The following is a 17,121-nucleotide window of genomic DNA, read 5'->3' as shown; positions in this document are numbered from 1 at the left end:
TTTTAAAAATTTACTTTTTAAATTAAAAAAAATTTTTTTTTAAGATTTTATTTATTTATTTAACAGAGAGAGAGAGATCACAAGCAGGCAGAGAGGCAGGCAGAGAGAGAGGGGAAGCAGGCTCCCCACCGAGCAGAGAGCCCGATGCGGGGCCCGAACCCAGGACCCTGAGATCACAACCTGAGCTGAAGGCAGAGGCTTAACCCACCGAGCCACCCAGGCGCCCCAATTTTTTTTTTTAAATTTAACTTTATTTGCATTCAATTAATTAACATACAGTGTATTATTAGTTTCAGAGGTAGAGGTCAGTGATTCATCACTTGGTATATAAAACCCAGTGCTCATTACACCATGTGACATCCTTAATGCCCATCACACAGTTACCCCATCCCCGCACACTCCTCTCCTCCAGCAACTCTCAGTTTGTTTCCTATAGTTAAGAGTCTCATATGGTTTGTCTCCCTCTCTGATTTTGTGTTGTTTTATTTTTCCCTCCCTTCCTCTATGCTCCTGTTTTGTTGCTTAAATTCCACATATGAGCGAAATCATTTAATTGTCTTTCTCTGATTGACTCATTTTGCTTAGCATGATACCTTCTAATTCCATCCACATCATTGTAAATGGCAAGATTTCATTTTTTTGAAGGCTGAGTAATATAAATTATTAAAATAGTGAATAAAACACATGTTCTAACTACCATTTTTGAAAAGTAGAGACTTTTGAAGGAAAGCAATTACCAACCTACAACTTCTTCACTAGCATGTGATTGTTTTCATTCCTAGTTACTATCTTTTTGTTTTAGATTATCTAAGAAACAATCCTAGTCTTTTGAGACTCACCTAATAATTTAGATTTTGTTCTTGTTTTTGTTTTAGAACAGTAGCTTCTTAACATTGTTCAGTGTGTCTGAGTTCCTAGGGATTATTATTTGAAGTTGGAGAGCTACTGAGATCATGCCCAAATCTTAGCACAGGGTTGAAAAAGATAATTGAAGGCAAAGAAAATATTAATTAGGATTTTTTGAATTAATTCTTTTTATTAACATATAACATATTATTTGCCCCAGGGGCACAGGTCTGTGAATGGTCAGGCTTACACATTTCACAGCACTCACCATGTCACATACCCTCCCCAATGTCCAGAACCCAACCACCCTATCCCTACTCCCCAGCCCCCAGCAACCCAATCAAGATATTTTTTAACATCAAAAAGAAAGTTGATTTTTACTATCATTGTTCATTTTGGGTAGGAAAAATGTATTAAGTAATTATGAAAGAAAAAAGGAAGAAGGAGAGGAGAAAAAGAAGGGGGAATGGAAGAAAGGAGCATGGGAAGGAGGGGAAGGAAGAGAAAGGGAAAAATTGGTAAGAAAAAGACCATGTTAAAATTGTAAGCATTAATAATCTGAATGTTTATTAAGGAAAGAAACGGATGCTTAAACAAGGATTTTGTATAGTGTTCAATGAGAAGGATGTGTATAAAATTTGTAATCATAGTCCAGAATGATTATAAGCTTGGCCAAAATGTAAAATTTTTAGAAACTTATAGGTAGGGGGTTGGGGAGTACTAAATTCTAGCAAAATATTTATGTATCTTTAAAAAGGTAAAAGAATTGGACTTGGTTACCTGGGAAGATACTAGAGGCAATAATCAATTTTTAAACATCTGGAAAAGTGTGGATTCCATGAAACACCAAGCTTTTCTGAATAGCAAATCATGCCAGAGCCATTTAATCTTGTTCCATGATAGCACCACAAGCCACAGAGACAAGAAAAAATGATAGTGACAATCCATCTTATTATCAGGAGGTCTTAGAATCTGCTCTTTGTCACATTTTCATTGACAAACATGGGAAAATATGACTTTAATCACATTATTTTTAGATAGGTGAATGCATAACATGCTTGAATGTTCAATTAAAAAATAATACAAGTTTCCACTTCAAGTTGCATTAATATTTGGATGTAGCTCCCAGGACCTGGTTCCAGGGACCATCTAGCCAACTGCTATGAGATGACCTGCATTAAATAACTTATAGAGTGTGTTCATCAACTCTGTAGGTAATTGTAAACTTACTCCGTCAGTATAAGTAGGGCATAAAATTGAAAGGATGGGATAATATAAACACAAAACACAGATATACAGAAGAAATCTGTCTTTTTAGAATATCAATCAATAATGTGATGGTACAGTGAAAACTGCCAACACTCTACAGGAAAATTAGAAGGGGTAAGACATTCAAGGACTTAAAAAAATCATTTTGCTTTTTCTTTGTTGTAGTTAATCACCATCAAAATACTTGTTTCCGGTTTTAGTAACTAATACCATATCTTTTAATAGATTCAAGGGTAAAATGTGGTCATTTTTGTGTTTTTAAAATGATCTGCCTTGTGTATGCATTATTTTTGTAATTAGAGGATTCAAGCTAGACTTTTAAAATATGGTTAAATAGCAAGTAAACATAAATAATTTAGAGAAAATATGAGGATATCCCCCTCAAAAGTGTTTCAGGCAATAAAAGAAACTGAAGATGGTACCCACAAAGAAATTATAAAATGAGGAGAATTATTTAGCCCATATATGGGCTAAAATATGGAAGCAGACATCAAATATTTAGAAGGCTATACTGTGCGAGGGTCCCTATATAAAGCTGTCACATACATCCTCCTACATAATCTTCACATACCTCTATACAGTGAAAGAAGAAAGAGAGCTGGAGGAAACAGACTGTCTGGGTGACTTTCCCAGGGTCTATCAGAGACAGAGATCATACTCGAGTTTGTATTCATTTCAGGTGTCTCTAGCTATACAAAGATTAAAATGTTAATTTTTTTCTTAAGTGTATGTGCAGTATCACCATAGACAAATAAAATAATTTTAGATTTATTGGGGCGCCTGGGTGGTTCAGTGGGTTAAAGCCTCTGCCTGCAGCTCAGGTCATGATCCCAGGGTCCTGGGATCGAGCCCCACATCAGTCTCTCTGCTGGGCGGGGAGCCTGCTTCCTCCTCTCTCTCTCTCTCTGCCTGCCTCTCTGCCTGCTTGTGATCTCTGTCTGTCAAAAAATAAATAAAATCTTTTAGAAAAATAATTTTAGATTTATAAATATATATTTTAAGGGATGCTGTGGCATTTTCCCTATTCTTTCTTTCAGCATTGATCCAAATTTTCATGTAGGGTCCATTGTCCTTGTATAAAGACAGAATAATTTCTATTAAGGGTGTAATTACTTCAGACTGTGAAGATTATAAACCCTTATGACAATAACTGAACCCAAATTTGTAATGAGAATTATATCTATTTGAAGTAAGCAAAGCAAATGAACTATAGTAAAAAGAATTCACAATAGAAGCTGAGACTATTTGGAATTTTATCAGATCTGGATTTTTCTAGATTTTTCTTCTGAGTGTTCTCCATTTTTCAAAATCTCATGGTAGTTACTTTGTTTCACACTTTTTTGAAGGGTCTTATTAATTTTTATTTTGTAACATAAAAAGATTTACATTTTTATATCATGAAATAATAAATGTTCATCAAAAAAATAAAATAAACAAAGGATGAGGAAGATTGAAAAACATCCACAGCCTTAATACAGTTAACTTTTGGACTATATCTTTCCAGATGGATCAATAGAAATAAATATAATAAAATCTAATACATATGAGAATACCAGAGAGGCATCATACAGTACATGTTGAGTTATAACCTGATATTTTAATCAATATGTTCCATGTTATCTATGTTATTCCTTTTAAAGACTGTATAATACCCTACTGTATACCAATTCTATTATATACTCAAACAATCCCATATTACCGTATATTGAATATGCTGATTTTTTCCTTTTTATAAACAGTACTATAGCCAACATCATTATATGTATATCTCTGCAGACTTTTTCAGATTACTTTCTCACAAATTCCCAGAAGTAGAAATAGCTGTCCCAGTGAGTATGCATAAATATTTTGTTAGATACCCCACCAGGAACAATCATCTAGTAATCAAAAAAATACTTGTCAGGTACTTTTCTGGGTCTTAGACTTGTGGTTGTGAAAAAGAGGGTAAGTTCCTTCTTCACCCTTATTGAGCTTACATTCAGTCAGCAGAAATGGCCATGAGCAAATGGACATAGAATAAAATATCAGAATGTTAAGTGCTATGAAGAAAATAAAATATGGTGACATAAGAACGGGTGGTCAAGAGACACTTTCAGATGAGGAGCTCTGAGAAGGCTACTCTTAGGACAAAACTTTTAATGTGATTGTTACATGGGAAGAAGGAGCAAGCTATAGGAAATTTGGGAGGAAATGTGGAAAGATTGGAAATTTCAAAGACCCTATCCTGAGAATGAGTGACCAAGGATCTAAAAATAGCCTGAGGCCACAGCAGAGTGGAATGAGTGTACAAGTGACACGAGGGAGTAAGAGAATGGATTATAGAGTCTGGAAGGCCTCGGCAAGAAGCGTGGATTTTATTCTGAATATGGTGGTAAGTCACTGGGTGATTGCACATTTTAATTTAATTATGATACATGTATATTAAACTATGCACATCATAAGTAAATAGTCCAATGAATTACTTACAAATTGAACATATCTTCCAGATGAGGAAAGAAAACATTACTAATGTTCCACAAACCCCCTTTATGTCCTCTTCCAGTTGGTACTTCCAATGAGGATAACAACTCTCCTGACTTCTAACAGCATAGATTATTCAGCCTATTTATATAAACAACAATAAAATATCATACAGTATGTACTCTTTGGCTTCTCTTCCTCAGAGTTATGCCTGCAAAATTATTTAGGCATCCACCTAAAGATAGGACGTGGATAAAAAAGTGAATGAATCCTACTACTGAGCACTGAATTGGCCCAACCTTTGGAAATTGAACAGAATGAGTTGTTAACACAGGAGATAGAGGCTGTCCATTGAGTGGGGAGAAAAATGAGGCTGCAGTATCATGACCAAGGCAAAAAATGCTTCAAGAAGGAGAATGGTGTATGGTGAACAAATACTTATGAGCCATTGAGCGAGATGAGACCAGATATATACTATTGGATTTGACATTAAGGAAGTCATTGACAAGTGGTCCTTCAAGAAAGAAGAGAATGAGGAGTGATGAGATAAAGACTGTATATGCAGAAGACTCATTCCAAAATTTTTAACAAAAATGAAGGGCTCTAGGGAATGTCAAATCAAAAGAGGGCTTCTGAGGTGGTAAGTATATCGCATGTTTGCATGATGATGGGAATAGTCCAGTGGAGAAGGAAAAAATCTGAAGATACTGAAGGATGGGAAAGTTGTGTGGATGACGGCTATGAGGAGGTGAAAGCGGATGGATTCAGAGCACAAGTGAAGAGCCTTATTTTATATTAGGAGCTGAAGTACTTCAATTTTAATAAGAAGGACAACAACTATGGGATAGATATAGGTAGGCTGGTGAATTTGGTTATAGACAAATGAGAGTTCTTGTCTTTTATGAATGCCTTTTTTCCTACCTCCCCTACCATCACTATGTAATCAATCTTACTGATTTTCTAAAAACAGAGTTGAAAACTTGTACCTCACTTTAATTTCTATGTATATACTTTTTAGAGAGGTAGAAACATTTTTCCTATATTTATTGGCCATCTGGATTTTTAAAACTTGCTGTATTTGTTGTTTGTTTGCTCATTCAAAATTCTGTTTCCATCACGTAAACAATAATTTGCCTAGATTCAGCATTCTTGGGTGCCTTAATTTGTTCTGTAAATTTATGTAGATATTTTTCTGTTTTCTGTCATAAAACATTGAGAATGTTAAGTCTGGGGTTAGTGTGATAATTTCCCTCTGTATCACTATTTTCTTCTAAACAGATCCTTTCAGGGATTTTTTTCTCTATCCTTGAAATTTAAGACTTGGTGAGGCATCACTAGAGATAAGAGCCACAACCAGTTGGCTCTTCATTTGGGGCAGCCCCAGGCCTTTCTCCCACATACACACATGCTACACTGCTGTTGATGCATAGTTGTAACAACGATTTCAGATAAACTGTCCACAGATAACTGAGAGGAATACCTCTAGTCCTTGCACTGCCAGGTAAGAAAGATCTCATCCAGCTTAGGGGAGATTGCTTTTTTTTTTTTTTAAGATTTTATTTATTTGACAGAGAGAAAGATCACAAGTAGGCAGAGAGGCAGGCGGGGGGGTGGGGGGGAAGCAGGCTCCCTGCTGAGCAGAGAGCCTGATGTGGGGCTCGATCCCAGGACCCTGAGATTATGACCTGAGCCAAAGGCAAGGGCTTAACCCACTGAGCCACTCAGGTGCCCCAGGGGAGATTGCTTTTAAGAAGCTCGGTCTTCAAGCTGAAAGGGGACTCACTGTGGTACTCTTTACCTTGGCCCACAGGCTTCCAATACAGGAAGATATTTGGGGAGGTGGTGCTCCCATAATTCCTTCCTTTGCTTACTATCACATTCCAGTGTTCTTTTAAGAATGTGAGTTTCCATTTATCAGCACTTGGTATCTTATATTTTTTTCTAAATTTCTGTTGTGTTTGGGAGAAATTCTATTTGTAAAGTGTATTTGTCAGCCACCCATCCTTTCAGTATTGATTATTATATTATTTCTTGGCACCTTGGTGCATGCGTGCCTGTAAGTCTGTGTGTCTAAACCTACTCATGCTGCCATATCTCCCAGAATCTCAAGCTCTGTTATCAAATTCCCACAGAAAGCTTTGCTTCCTTTTATATTCTTTTTTTAAAAAGACTTATCTATTTATTTATTTGAGAGAGAGAGAGAGAGAGCGAGCGTAGGCAGGGGGAGAGGCAGAGAGCTAGGGAGAGACAGAAAATCTCCAGCAGACTCTCCACTGAGTTCAGAGCCCGACATGGGGCTCCATCCCACAACAGTGAGATCCCTACTTGAGTAGGATGCTTAACCAACTCTGCCACCCAGGGACCCATTCCTTCTATATTCTTTGCTAAAAGCTGCCTGCCTCGTGCAGCTGCTGCTCTCTTTCTGTTTTTTAACATGTATGGCCTGTATTTTCATTCTAATTTCTGTTGCAGTCTCTGTGATTAGGTTCATCTGCACTGATGTATACATGTTCTGCTGTCTGAGGCAATCAGAGAGGAATTTAGAAGTCCATTTACTTGGAAAAAGAACTTTTCTCCTTGGATCTCTGACCACTGATGAGAAACATAAATGATCTGCTATTCCCTATAAAAAAACATAAAATCTCTCCATCAAAAAGTATTTCATTACTAGGCACTGCTGAATCATACACCCATATCACAGATGTTACAAAGTCCTTATAATTGAAATATCTTTGCATTTAAGGAGATATAATGATGCACACGATGAATAATAGGTTGAGCAGGTAGAGAAAATGAATATAAGAGAAACTGTAGAATAGCAGAAAGTCCATAAGCTTGAGCCCAAGCGACCTGGGTTCGAATCACAGCACTGTGTCCCACTGACAAGTAGTGTTAACTTAAATTACAAAGCACCTGTTACGGGTTTTATTGTTCTTCTTCTCCCAAATTCGTATGTTGAAGTCATACCTTCAGGACCTCAGAATGTGACTATAATTAGAGATAAGCTCTTTACAAAGATAATTAAGTTAAGATGAGGTCACTGTATAAGCCACTCAGTCTGTGGTATTTTGTTACAGTAGCTTAGTTTCCTAAGAAAAAAATTAGAATATTCACAGTTGTCTCATAGAGTTGGTTTTTTTTTTAAAGATTTATTTATTTATTTTAGAGAGAGAGATACAACGTGAGTGGGGGGGGAGAAGGGCAGAGGGAGACAAGTAGACTCCCTGCCAAGTGGGGAGTCTGACACCAGGCTTGATCCCAGCACCCTGAGATCACCACCCATGCCAAAATCGAAGTCAGATGCTCAGCTGACTGAGCGACCAAGGTGCCCATCCATAGAGTCTTTGTAAATTAAATAAGAATAGAATAATAATAAGAACATTAGCTGTAACTATATTATTGTAGGTGCAGAGTTCAATGCTTTACACTTGTAAATGCATAGCATGGTGGCAGCCATATAGGAGGAGTGCAGTAGGCTATTTTTATTTTTCCTTATTTAGTGGAACGAAGAGATGCTGAAGTGAAAATATCCTCCAATGGAAGGAGAGATGCAAAGATAAAGGAAGAAAGAAAGAACGAGAGAGAGAGGAATCTCATGAAAGGGGAAAGAAACTGAAACACATTGTAAGGAAAAGAAGAGAAACATATCAAAGGCTCCCTACAGCTGAGAGTAACAGACTCCAAAGTAGTAAAGGACCAATCAGTACCCGGTTCTCAGCGTCAACAGAGGAGAACTGTTTTCTTGTAAAGTACTTTTAAGGTATATTTGGCCAGGACTGTCACAAAGTGTCCAAGCTTTTACTTCTATGTGATCCGGTAGTTTGTATGGTGTCTGCGTTATAACTGTTTTAACAATATTAATAGTAAGAATGGAGAAAGGTTATCATGAAGTCATACACAGAACTGTATTGACTGTTTTTTATTTCCTTTTTAGCTTTTTGAGTTACTGACACATTATTGCTGCAAAACATATGTAGGGTCAATTCATGCTGAATAGTTATTAGAAACCATGATAACAAAAGTCATTACACTGCAGTTCAGTTTTGACAGTAAAATTTCTGCAACATTATCACAAATCCTCATGCATTAGTGCAATGATCCTTACTATAGTTTCATATTAGAATCAAAAGATTGCTGTAGCATGCTTGATACAAAAAGTCAAGCAGGCCAAATTCTTTTCTGCTTTTACAGATAACATTTTTGCTCTTTTTCTATGTACATCAATGCAGATAGTAGCTTTGTTTTTTATACTTTTTTTCAATAACCTATGAGTACATTGCATATCTTTCTTTAAAATGAGGATTTTTTTTTCGTTGAAAGACCACACAATGCTGATTACCAGTACCCAAGGAAACAATTTGAAACCGATTTTATATCTGACACAACTCCACAGAATTCTAAAACTGTATTATTCACTCCATTATTACTTTCCTCTTTTGGATAGCGTATTGGCTTTGTGTACATGTTTGTTTTTGTTTTTAAATTGGTGATTTACTATGATGGAATAGTATAAGATTTAAAAAAGGAAACTGTCATATTCAGGATTACTTTGATCGGAGAGCTATGTGAGTTACCCTTTAGCTGACAAAAGGAGAATGGTTTTTTTTTGTTTTTTTGTTTTTTTAAAATTTTATTTATTTGACAGAGAGAAATCAGAGCTAGGCAGAGAGGCAGACAGAGAGAGGGGGAAGCAGGCTCCTGCTGAGCAGAGAGCCCGATGCGGGGCTCGATCCCAGGACCCTGAGATCATGACCTGAGCCGAAGGCAGAGGCTTAAACCACTGAGCCACCCAGGCGCCCCAAGGAGAATGTTTTTAATGCCTATGCCTATCTGTCCACAATACTCTTCTGCAGTCATTTATTAACAAAACTGAAAGGGGCCAGATTTTACAGGTACATTAATTGTTTATTTTTGGCAGTGTTAATTTACTCAGGCCCATTTTCAAAGAAACAAAAGAAATAGAACTGGTGAACTAGTGCCTAGTGAATTGGTGAAGAACCTCTGAAAATCGAGTAACTTCTTCTTTAGTTGGAAAATCAGGTTTACACAGGTGTACAAAGAGTATGGATAAGTAGACTCATTTCATTATGCACAAAATATGTTCTCTGGAAATGTGGATGTAAATATAATACTGCTACTCGTGTTATAACTGAGGTGATTGTGGCTTGTTTGGATTTGCTTTAGAATTGCAATCTGAAGATGCCAGATCCCATCAAATTAAAATATCGAGTGTCATCATGGTATGTGTTGTTTTGGTTGTTCTCTTCTCCATCTGTGATTTTACAGACTTCTTCATGAAGGTTCAGATAACATATTTCCTCTTTGGGTTACTTCTAGGAAATTTCCAGTTGTTACAGCTAATGTGCATGGGCTCTTTTAATAAATGTATATGTTCTAATGGTGTTTTTTGTATAAGATTTGGATGAAACTCTGACTAACCGATGAGTTACTGCTAAGTCTATCCCTCAGACTTTCTCATGAGTGTGTATATACATGATTTTCTATTCTGTAACCCTCTGTCAGCTTTACCTAAACAATCAGGTGTTTGTCTATTGCTCTATTCCTTCCAGCACCTGCGTAGGTTTCTAACTGGTTATCATAATGTCACTATTACCCTCTGTCCTCTGTCTACCTTCTGTCCTCTCTCTCCTTAACTCACGCTATATTCTCAGGTTGCATAAACTATTTTATATCTATAATAGACTAGAAGCTCTTTCATAATAGTATAGCCACATCAAGATTTTGTATAAGAAGTAAGGGCTATATGTTTATCTAAAGAATAATAACAGTATCAGTTGTCTCATCTTCTATGTGCAAAATACAGTTTGTGAAAAACTGTTCTAGGGGCTTTATATTTAAAATATGTATTTATGCTCCATGGGATTGTTGAAAAAATTAAATAAAACTACATATAAAAGTTTGCAAAGTATAGTTAGCACTTCATAAATATTAACCATTATGATATGCTTCTTATAATAATCCTGCTAGGGAGACATTAATATTTCCATTTTTTTCAGAGGCTCGGAGGGACTAAATAAGTTGTCCATAGATATTCCTTCCCACTTTCAATAAGAGTAAAACTCTGGAAAAAAGAACAAATGACCTACAGAAAACATTTAGTATATGAATATGCATTTCCTATATTAATATTCATGTTAATAAGTGATTATAAGATACAGTTCTGTAGATTTGGGGAACGATGATTACAAGAGCAGTTTTTTCAAATGTTTATGTCATTGTGATGCATATGTGTAGTTCAGAACTAAAAAAATCATTATACTGATACTCCCACAGAATTGCAAATCAATTGCAGTTCTAAGTCATGCATTAGAGATGCCTAAGTAGAAAATATACCTATTATAGGAGGTGCATATTATAAACATTTTACTTGTTTTATTATAATTTTTAACATGGTCCTTGGGTGATTAAAAATTATTATTTCATTTCACAGCTGCACTACAGCGTTTTAAAAAGTCAGAGTTCTAAGTCTATATGGATTCCAGAGAACATAACATATATATATACATACCTATATAAATATACCAGTTTTTTCCTAAGGCATTATAGGTAATATAAAAAATATTTACTTCTTTTTAAAAGTTATAGGTAAGCAAAATTTCCTGAATGTGTGATTTTATGACATTAAATTTTCTCCATTTCTCCATAGAATACTTTGCAAGAGTTAATCTACTAAATACTATCAGTTGTAAACAAGTTTTCTAGGGAAGGGTTCCAGGGATCACAGGAAATTCAGGGTTAACAGAGTTAACAGGTTTCTTAAAATGGGATTTCTCAGAATCTTTAATATGCAAATGTGGCTTCAGTTTTTAAAAAGGGGATATTGTACGCAGTGTGCTATATATATGTATGTATAGATGATAAATATATAATACATCTATCTCTATCTCTGTATCTGAGTCTCTTTATACACAGACTTTCTTAACCTTAGCTCTATTGATTTTTCAGGCTGGACAGTTTTTTGGTGTGTGTGGGGGGGAGGCGGTTTAGCACTATCCCTGGCTCCCACCCATTAGATACCAGAAACACCCCTCCCAACATCCTCCTAGGTGTGATAACTAAAAATGTCTCCAGGCATTGCCAGATATCCATATATCTTGAGATTACTTCTTACTAGTGTAGTAATGAACTGGAGAGAGGAAGGGCTCACACAGAGATGATGAGCTTTCACAGGGCCTTTTGAGCAGATACTCACAACACTTGAGCTCACCACAACAGCAATAGGAGGTGCCTATGAAATTATTACAGTAGTGCAATACATACTCAGTTAATTTTATGACATTATGATGTAATACTTCATCTTTTTGTTTGTTTATATTTGTCTAATATAAATATAGCTGCAAATGGTGCTGTACATGATCTTTAAATTTGTGTAAATAAGTTTTGGTAAATTTTAACTTTTTAAAATAGATTTAAAAAAATAAAAAGATTTGTGTATATTTTATGGGAGTAAATGATAAAATAGACTAGTATGTATGTATATTTTATGGATTCATGACTTACCTAGCTTTTCTTTAATTTTTTGTGGTAATTTTAGGCTACATGGTTCACCCGTGAGTTTTTTCAAATTGTCACAAATCTCAAAATTTTTTTCCAATTTTTATATATGTATATGTATATATGTGTGTATGTCTGTATGTATGTGTTTATATACATGTGGTCCAGTGTAGTTCAAACCAGTGTGTTCAATGGTCAACAATACATATAAAAATTTACTATGAGTGTCTTTGATATATCAGGCTTTCACTAACATTTCACTAACATTGAAAAGCTGCTTATTGCTGTGCATCTCCACTAGATCACCTTCTTAAAATTGCTTAAAAATACATAAATCTACAATTCCCTTAAAACTGGTACTAGACTGAAGAGCTGGTTTGATTTAAACCAAGCTGACCTTTCTAAAAGTATTAGCCAGAAATAAACACATAAGTTTTGGTATTTTTCTCACAGAGTTTGGACAACAGAAGGGACAGAACAATAGGTGACCAGCTGTCTACTCTTGTCTAGGATCACAAAAGCTCTTCAGAGACCTCTTGAGAGTTCTTCAGGGAAAAGGGCCAGTAGAAATTTAATGCAAGCTTCTTAGTCTATAAAGTGCAGCAACTCCTTTTGAACAAGTGTGTGGGGGGTGTGCATGTGTGTGTGCATGTGGTAAAACTAATTAAGAGTCACGATTTTCCTAGGAAAGAAATGAATTTCCATCTACACAGAAACAAGCACTCAAAAATCACTACTTGAAGCCTTATTTTAATATATGCAAGATAACAAGCAATATAAAGTACTCATGAAAAAGAGACCTAAGTCACTTTCACATTTCTTTAGGAAAATAATTTTGTTTATAGCTAGAATTGACTTTGACTCCTCATCAAATCATTGTAAAAGGAGTATTCCAGGAAAAACGGAAAAGGGGAAGAGAAAACGTGCTAATGAAGTCTATGGATGATACAACCTTTTTGAGAATTTAAAATGGAAATTTGTCTAATGAAACCTAGGTGATGCAGATTAGACAGCAAAAATTCATGATTCTTCTATTGGTGGGGTAAAAGAAGGATATTGTTGAACTCTGTTTCTATGCTCTAGTCTAGAAAAAAATCCCTGATTTCTAGGAATCACAGTATTCAGCATGGAAGGTGAGTTGAGGTGGCGTATTCCTGTCCCTTTAATTGTATCAAAACAATGGACGTCAGTACACTGGATGATTAATAATTTATTTGAATGAATGAATGAATACTGTTTGAATTCTGTGAGACCCAGAGGTATCCCCTAGAGCTCCAAAGTAGTCTCTGATTTATGTCCTTACATGATTCTTTAATAAGCCCAGGTTGCTTAAAGAAGATTCTCCAATCTGAGCATATCCATTGTGGGTTACTCTTATTACTTTTCAACTACTGGTTTACTCAAGCCTTCAAAAAATACCACAGCACATGCTCATTTTACAGATGGTTGGAGAGAATATTTGAACATAAGTTAAGACAACTGTGTCCTAGGCCAACTTTCTTTCTAATTAACTGTGTATATAGTAGATCACTGGGCCACTCTGGCCCTAAGTTTCCTCAGTTGTGAAATAATCTTTTATTTTACTTTTACTTTTTATTTTGTGTGTGAGTTTGTGTGTGTGTGTGTGAAATCATTTTTAATTTTAAAGAGATGGGTAAAATTTATTTCTTTTTTTTTTTAAAATATGGAATTCTTCACGAATTTGCGTGTCATCCTTGCGCAGGAGCCATGCTAATCTTCTCTGTATCCTTCCAATTTTAGTATATGTGTTGCCGAAGCGAGCACGAGATGGGTAAAATTTCTAAAGGTGTTTCCAGTTCAAAAATTTTACAATTTTAGAACTGCAAAACTGATCCATAATCCCTATGAAATTTAAATAATTTCTAATTAAATAGATGGTAGTCCTTTCCCCACAAGAAAATCATTATTGAAAAATTGGCTTCAATGAGATAAAACTATAAAAACAATTAGTGAATCAAATAATCTGTTTCAGTTGGACACTAGCGACATAATGCATGACTGATACAGTTTTTACATGCTTTATAAAGCCTGGTGAGACAGTATAGGATTGTTTAATAACGCTACAGTATAAGGGTAGTGTCATGGTTATGAAATGAGTTGGATTTTTAAAAATCCTGTATTTGATTCCTATCTTAGTTCCCTCTACTTGGATGACCTTGTGACACACTCAATCTCAGTTCCGTATCTTAAACTGGAGATGATTATAATAAGAATAATAAATTTTAGAGGATTACTAATGGACATTACAAAAATAGTATTTACAAATAGCTTGGCACAGATACCAGGTCCATATAAGTGGTTGTTAAGTGATGACTGACTCTATAATAATTTGTATTCCCTCACTTTGAAACTACTAAGAACTGGAGTAGGTAAAAGTTAAGCTTCAAAAGTGGTTTACAATAGAATTAAAAATATACTTTAACCAGTTTCAAAAGGGATCATGTTTTCAGCCAACAGAACACATCAACATTTGCATGCTTGCTTAGATTACCTTTCTTTGCAGACTTGAAGAATTTGAGATAGCAATTAAAACAAACACCTGATTTTATCAATCTATTCATGGACTTCTAAAAAATGAAAATCTTTTTTGAAATCTTTCAGTGAAAATGTCTATTTTTACATAGAAGTACAACCTGTTTTTCAGATGTTTTTCTTTTATCCCCCTTTAGTGTTATTTTAAATTTTGAGATCTGAGAAGTTTTAAGTTGGATTCTATTCCATCATTACCCATGAACAGGGAAGACAGGAATTTTGAACAGTCATTTTTGTTTGTTTCTGATTTTTGAAGGGGAAAATATTCATCACTGCAAAAATTTAAAGCACAGGAAAGTATCAAGAAACATGTGCAAAGGAAGGAGATACAATTTTATCACTGAGAGTAATACTATACGATTCTTTTTTTTTTAAATTTAAATACTATACGATTCTAATATTTGAACCATCTGTATATAAAATTGTGTTAAGGAAAGGGACATTATTTTTTGTATTTAACTTGTTTTATTCCTCCATTAAGTTTTTTTTTTTTTTTTACTACTCTTGGTCTAAAAATACAAAGAAGTATTATTTGCATAGAGAGAATAATACTCCATAAGAAGCACTAAAATCAAAATGCCAGAAGGAATCTATGCTCAGAAGCAATGAAGTTATTATAGAACAGGAAAATAATACACCAAATTCCTTGATGTGAGATCCGCTTTATATAAGGAAATTAAGTAAGGGAATGAGAGGTCGAATAGTGCTTTTCTATACCCAAAACTAAACTGGTCAAAGGACTAAAACATACATATATGTAATATGGGAAATGCTGCAATAGCAAAGAAATGGACTAAAATATTAAGGGGTTTTATTCCGTTTTGATGGCCAAATTCCATCCTGTAAGCAGTGCCTTAGACGCTAATGACATACGATTTCTCACTGACAGATTTAACAGCATCAATAAGGCCTCTCTGTCCATTGCAGCAAATTGATCCTACATGACACTGACAAGGGCAGCCTGCACTTAATGACCTCCATCGCTGAAGGATGGAAATGAAAAATGACTGGAAGTACAAATAAATCTTTGAAAGTTTTCCTGAAACAGGTGTGTTAAAAGTGATTCGTTTGAGAGATCATCACAAATATAAACTCAGTCTCCTAGCATACCTCACTGTCTGTTCATACCAGCGTCTCAATCCTTGAATCTTGAATCACAATTTGCTTTAATTCCAACATCAAGACAATTTTATTCTTACTATGGAAACACAGAGTGACGGATCTCTCTGAAAGGCATGATTTCTTCACATTTATGCAGGTATCTATTTCTCATTTGCCACCAAAGGATTCTATATAAACTGATAACAAGTACCCATAAAATTTATTTTTGTTTCCCTCCTGGTTAGAAAAGGAAATACAGTATAGCCATCGATTATTTTCTCCTCCTCAATTATCAGGAACAAATAGAACATGTTTAACCTCAATAACAATGTCAAATGCATGAAATGATTAGACAAATGTTCCATTGATGTCCTTTCTTTGAATCCTGCACATGGTCTGAGGACACTAAGATTTTGGTGTATAGTTTTATTATCAATTCTTTCACAAACACATTTATTTCTTAATCTACCCTGATATTGCTACTAATTTTTAAGAGAAAAATACACACTCTTTTTTTCAATGTATTCAGAAACTTTAACTCACACCAGAGTAGATGGATGGGAAACATAAGGGAGTTTATAAGCAGCATACCAGATGAATGTAATAGTTACAGTTGCATAGTATCTTTTTATTTTCAAAATAACTATGGATGTCTCCTTTTTATTCCTTATCAGGTTTCCTCTGAGGTAAATCTTATTTTACAGATGAGAAAACCGAGATCAGAAAGGATAAATAATTTGCCAAGATCACCGAGATAGTAAGTGGTAGAGATTGCACTCAAATCCTGGCCTTCTGTCTTCCCAATATTCCACAATAAGGAGGGGTAAGTACAGTACTGGAATATTAAACTGCTAATTTATAGTAGAGTAGAATGGGTGACAACAATAGGAGAAAGTGTTCATTAACAGTCTACTGTTTCTTAGGACTAGGTGGATTGTTAAAAAATCATCATGCCTCTATATTTTGAAATTTAGATTCTGTGAGGAAACAAAAATTCAAAGGGAAATGATTTTTCGTGCCAATGAGTATCTGGGGAAGAATACAGAGGAAGTGGGTTTTATAGAAGATTTTATAAAATATGTGAGAATTTCTACTGATTTCCTATAACTACAAAGGGTCAACTATTCTCCAAGGTTCTAATTAAGACTCGTATATTTGTTAAGAAAACAGAAACCAACATTTGGAGGCCATACAACATGAAGAAGATTTTGAGGCATATTCTGAAAAGCTATCTGTAGATAAAAATGAAATTTGACGTTTATGATAATATATCTAAAATCTATAAGCTCCAAAAATTTGGTATTCCAGATTATAAAAAAGCAAATTTGTATAAAATTGTGGCTTAGACGCTAAGTTTCTTCATTTCTCACATATCTA

At 35.0% G+C, this 17,121-nt stretch overlaps 1 protein-coding gene across 1 annotated transcript in view; it reads right to left on the bottom strand.

Moving 5' to 3' along the window:
- The window catches only part of CCDC178 (coiled-coil domain containing 178), a gene marked incomplete at both ends in the record, with an annotated part of 413,121 nt that overhangs the window by 145,033 nt on the left and 250,967 nt on the right, over positions 1 to 17,121 (bottom strand).

Source organism: Martes martes (assembly GCF_963455335.1).
Source record: "Martes martes genome assembly, chromosome: 13".
NCBI lineage: Eukaryota > Metazoa > Chordata > Mammalia > Carnivora > Mustelidae > Martes > Martes martes.
The sequence above is the reverse complement of the archived record's forward strand: the minus strand, read 5'-3'. Positions and strand labels throughout refer to the sequence as shown.